Here is a 6376-nt window from a genome sequence, read left to right as displayed (position 1 = left end):
GTCCCATTCCTGTACTGCATATATTTTTTCCATTAATGACTTTTATTACCTTCTTCCAAAAGATTAAACAATAAATACCATTTACTTGGCTACATCATACAATAAGTTAAAGAGGAAGACATCCATTCAGCAGTATTGTCTCTAAAAAAAATTCTCAGAATTTTCCAGCATATTATAAAGGGTTAAAGCATGCTGAGCACTACAGTCTAATTGCCACTGAGATCAGTTCTTAAAGTAACACTGCATAAGTTCTGCAGGGCCAAATGACCAGAGTAATCTTTAATAAAAGTCCTGCCTGCTTTATTTATATGTATCTTCTGTGTATGACCTTGTGAGATTGTTGCAGAAGAAATTCCACTATTTATAGCTCATAATATATACACTTCAGTAATTAGCCTTTATAAAGCTTGATTGCAGTGGAATATCAAGCAGTTAAGCAACGTGTAACTCCAAATACATGCAGGGTGATTTTAATTTTCCATGGAGAATTCTCTTACCGCTGTTATTTAGTATGGGATAGCTAAGGGGAGCAAAAAGCTTTAGACAAGGTATACAAGGTATCCCTTTAATTCTATGTTTAAGTGCCTCTTTATTCGTTTTTACAACTGTTTTAAGCAACCCATGAGTTGACATCTTGTGAGAGAGGTACAGGGCTTCTAGAATCTGGGCTTACATTTTAATAGGATTAGTGATGGCTCCATCTAGGAAGTATGGAGGAACAGCCAACTCTAATGGATGTGGTTTGGAGATAAGGAAATGGGGTTAACAAGGCAACACGCAGCTTTTAATTTATAAGCTGAAAATAGAAGAAAGAGACAGAGGAAGGAAGAACAGCATATCAAAGAAGCTGACAAAGGAAATATGGAAAGCAGATTGCGAGCGAGAAGACAGAAGGGCCCATTATAAGATGAATAGTATCAGGGAAACATTTTATTAATAACAGAAGTCAAGTGAAAGACGTACAGATACTTTGCTATTTTTTATCATCTACATGACAACATGGATATTCATCATTGGTGTAGATAATTGTGTATATTTTAGATTACTGCTAAAATTAGGGATGCACCGAATCCACTATTTTGGATTCGGCCGAACCCCCAAATCCTTCACGAAAGATTCGGCCGAATACCAAACCGAATCCTAATTTGCATATGCAAATTAGGGGTGGGAAGGGGAAAACATTTTTTACTTCCTTGTTTTGTGACAAAAAGTCACGTGATTTTCCTCCTTGCCCCTAATTTGCATATGTGGATTCGGTTCGGCCGGGCAGAAGGATTCGGCCAAATCCTGCTGAAAAAGGCCGATTCCCGATCCGAATCCTGGATTCAGTGCATCCCTAGCTAAAATACATTCTTCTTTACCCTCTGTGTGATACCTATGTAGGAAAATAAATTCAGTAGCCTAATTTAACTGGCACACCAAGTTTTTCATTACTGGACACATTTTTGTTTTTAAACCACCCCAACAATTTTTGAGCCTCCTAGTAGGCACCCCAAGAGTGTTCTCTTATGAGGACCTTTCCTTTCAGCCTAATTGTTGTAATCTACAGTATCTAAATAAGTATCTAAAATGTATCCCTGCTAAGATTACACTTTTTGTTTTCTTGTATTAGGTGGGCTGAGGGTCCTGGAGAACTTGTAAAACAATCTATTGTTCACGCATTCTTTGATATTCTGGAGAATGCTGGGAACTTTATAACAGTAACTTTTGGATTAAGCATATCTGTGAAGGTTAATATCTTCTTTAAATATGCAGCTTGATTTATTATATCAGAACTGTCAAGGGTGTCACATAATGCTTGACTCTTCTAAAAAAGTCTGTTTGGTATCTGATTGTGACCTAATCCCCTCTGTATTGACTGGTCCAATGGCTACTTGTCCTTTTCTACAGTAACAGTAAGTTACCAAACCAAATACCAAATTTTATTGGTACAGCGCCCCTGCAGACTCCCAAATTTAACTAAGTTCCCATTAACTTGAATATTTCAGCACTGGAAATTATTGTGCAAAAATGCCCTGAAATGTGCCAGACTGAAAAAGTACACCTGTTCCATAAGCCATGGATGTCTAATTGTATTAAAAAGTAAAAATATGGAAAAAATATATTATATCTCTGCAAATAGAGTGCATGACTGTATCATTTTGTGCATTTGGTTATCTTCAATGTGAAGAAACACCACATTTCTTTCCTTCTATTGTGTATACATGGGCTTCTGTATCAGACTTCCTGCCTTCAGCTTAAATCTCCAGGGCTAGGGGGGATTAGGCATGCTCAGTTTGCTCCTCTCTCCCTCGCTCCTCCCCTCACAGTAGTAATCCGAGCCTAGAGCTATATGTAAGCAGGGAGAAACTCAAGCAGGAAGTTATGTTATGCCAATATGGCAGCTACTATTATAAACAGAGAGAGCTTCTAGATCTGTTCACTACAGTATGGTAAAGCATTCTGTAATGGTAAAGCATTCTAAAGAATAAATATAGCTTTCTACCTTGTACTATTGCGGCTAATCTATTGCCAATAAACTGCCTCAGTCAATTTCCTTCTACTTTAAATATACTTTCGAATTTATAAATATGGCATCCATATAAGTTAGCTCAAATAAGTATATACTTCCTCCTCGGCAGATAATATTCACATTGTAAAGCAAATGGAATTGCTGTACTGGATGTGACATGAATGTACTATTTAAAATTTGGATAAGGTTGAGCAGATAATTGATCAGCGGATTTTCTTAAGCACTCATATCATTGATTTTTATTCCTTGCACTTTTGTGTCCCATATCCACACTCTGCTTTATGTACCCATATCATTATCCTATCAGCATTGGAACAGCTGTGGGTAAAAGAGCTTACTTCCTGTTGATGGTATAGCTGCAGTATGTAGCTTGCTACTTGAAAATAACATTTATTTTTTCTTTGTTTCTATAGTTTGAATAATGCCAAAAATACAAATAACAGAAAGCTGGTATTGTCTTTCACCATATTAAACATGCTCTGTTCGTTGTGTGCTGTGCTTTGCTGTCATCATTGTTACAGAAGGCAGGAATTCTTTTTAGGTAGTTTTAATGTATTAAAGGATGCACAAGCTTGCAGCCTGTTACGGGGGCCTCCCTGGAAAACTTGATCCAAATATAAATTAGAGAACCTCCTACAAACCTTCTGCTGCCTTAGTGTTATTAGTATTATGCAACAGCATATTTTTTTAGATGATGCCATTAGTGCTGTGCAACACGCTACAGAGACATAGAAAAATGCTGTTTATCTGTGACCCTACCTGCCTTCCCTAATGGAAACTCATTTCACATCTTCTTCCAATGCACTTTACCCTCCAAAAGCTATTAAGCACATAGTATATTTTCTAGGTTATACATTTATAAATCTTTTTTATCTCCGAAATGATCGGAGCACATAATCATAATCACATGGAATAATGTCTTTCCTTTCAGTGACAGATCAGTGAATCAGATAATCATAAAATTATCCAGAAACAAGTATTTAGAATTTAGAAAAAAAAACAGATTAGGGGACTCAAAAATGTAAGTATGGAAAGCTGGTTCCTTTTATATACTCTTTTGTCCCCTATGCCCTAGTTAATAAACCAGTGCCCAGCATGGACAGTAAAAGAGTGCTAATGCAAGGGATCAATGTCCCTATAGCCAATGCCATAGGTCTGGCTATAGCACATAAATAAGGTGCAAGCTAGATGTGCAAAATTAGATGTTCAGGAAACACTTGCGGAAAAACACTGGGCTGGCCGGCACTACCCAGCATGCCTGTAATTATTGGGTTGCTATAAGTTATTGCACCTGGACAAACTTAGTGCTTTTTATTACATATGGGGATTTACAGTTTTTAAGTAAAAACTGAGAAGCATATGTACAGTAGCTGGTCTATTGCATTACAGACGCTTTCTCAACTTTTTGAGGGAACTTCTAAATAGGAGCAATTTAGTGTGTGATGGGATTAGGAAAATAGGCTTATGTAGTAACCTTGGTCAACTCTGCCCTGAAGAAACCAATCAGATGTTGTCCTTCACTATTTTAGGTATAATAACTGTAAGCCCAACTCGCACACCCTGGCCTTCCAATTCTTAAGTGCCTGTGCTCAATGATGGAGGGATCTGCACCCTCCCAATCCAGAAGGTAAGTAATTCACTGGCACACTTGGCAAGTGCAAGCAGGGACAAGCTAAACAAGTGGTTTATTTGTGAAAATACATTTCGGGGTTAACCACCACAGATCTTTATTTAACACCCCCCTCCCAAATAAGTCCCATAATAAGCATACATAACAAGCAGTATCAATGTACAACCTTGAAGAGATTATTACAATAAAAAACAATTATTAAACCCTTTTCCTTTTGTTGTTCCTTTGTATTAATGTGTATTAATATGTTAAAGAATAAAAAGTTCAGTGGTTGCTGACTGACTTCTTGGGGTAACAGAACTGAGTAAAATTAGCAGCCTGCTTTCACATCAGCACAATCAAATGCCTATACAGGACGAACTTGATGAGCAAATGACTAATAACATTACTAATAAAGACGTCCTTACGACTTTTAGGTACCCGCCCTGTATAAATTAACCTAAGCGTAAGAGTGCTAGCGAAGTTTCGCTAGGCAGAAATGAACGCTAGCAAAAATTTGCTGTGAAATGCTCGCCCAGCCAAAGTAACGCCAAAGTAACGCAGCGTTTGGCTGCTGAGACGCAACTTATTAGTTGCTATGGGTTACTGCTCCTGGGCAAACATAGTGCCTTTTATTAAATATGGGAGCAAAGGTTTGTCTATTGTACTGGCACACCTTGTACATTCACAGATGTGCCACTTTTTAATGCACCCTCTTATATTTATATTGCTCTAATATAGGTAACCATATTTTGCAATATAAATCGGGATAATATGAACCCTAAAGCAACCATAAATACTCACCTGAGACAGTTCTTACAGTGATACTTTTATAAGGCACAGCAGTAATGCTATCAGACTATCATGTGAGGGCCATGCAAGTATGAATGTAAAATAATAACTAGAACAAAATGCTTCTACATAGGTTATAGCAGGGGTGTCCAAAAGGTAAATCGGGATCTACCAGAAAACAAAGCCTGCCTGATTTGAGGTACTAAGTTTTGGGCTGTCCCACCAAATTTGTACTTTGTAATTAAGTCTTTTGCATGTATGTTCATAATCAGTCCTTACAGCAATTAGTAGCCTATGGAACCTCATTCAGAATGCTCCTTCTGCTTGGATTGGAGAGGTTAATTGTTTAGCTGCTGCAATGTTGTCCCTTGTTAATGCATTTAGATTAAATTTTATGATACAAATAAACATTTGACTAAATAATCATTGAGAAATAGATTGAGTCTTAAGCAGAGGTTGAAAGAAATGGAAGAGATTGAAATGATCAGATTGTTTCCTTCTTTACAGAATGTGGAGGCTGTTGGTTTTGGAGTTCATAACCCATAGGAACCAAATGGCAATTAACTAGTCGAAACAACCAATGACAATATATGTCACCTTATAGAATGGTCATGCCTTGTTAACAACTTCCTTCCATACTTCCAAGACCTGTGGAGTGGAGAAAAACATTACTGGTTATGTTGCTCAATCAGCAATTAGATTTCAACAATTAGAAAACAGAATCAAAAATCTGCTTGGTTGCTATAAGTAATATGTCAGCAGTTTTTCACTCCAATTTTTGCACAGCATGGTAAATAGACCCCTACTGTATTTGCTAATAAACCACCAATGAGACAGAATGCACTTGGCACTCACTTACTTCTCACTATTACCAGTCTATTAACCCAAAAGGGAAACTATGGTTGTCAGTGCTTAGTTAGTCAGTCAGTAGTTATTCAGTAAATATTTTCTGGCTGCATGCTTCAAAACAGCCATTTTGTTTGATGGGTCAAAGTGATTTACAAAGTTAGACAGCGCTCCACATAAAATTATTAAAACCAATTATTTTACATTACAAGAATGTTCTTGTTTATAATATTGATACATGGATTGCTGTCCAATATTGTAAGACAAAACATCATAAGCAAATTACCTGCCATGCTAATAAAGAATGGCAGGACTGTGGCTGCTCATCTCATGGAACATGCAAATTGTTGGATGTTAGCCCTTAGGCCCCGACATAATCTATGATTATGTCTATACATTTTGCATGGGCTGATTTGTTTTGTACTGTATTTCACTTATAGAAACAGTAAAGTTTTCACTGTGATAACCCCCCTGAAACCTCTTAATCCCAGTCAGTGTTGTATCAGGCAATAGTGCTGCCTAAATCAGTCAGTTGGGTTACAGTGTGAGTTCTTCACCCTCATTTAGATTTACCTTGGTGTATCCCAAGAAGGAATGTGCTACTGGGATTAATAATG

This window comes from Xenopus laevis, chromosome 2S (genome assembly GCF_017654675.1).
Source record: "Xenopus laevis strain J_2021 chromosome 2S, Xenopus_laevis_v10.1, whole genome shotgun sequence".
NCBI lineage: Eukaryota > Metazoa > Chordata > Amphibia > Anura > Pipidae > Xenopus > Xenopus laevis.
Note: the sequence above shows the minus strand (reverse complement) of the source record.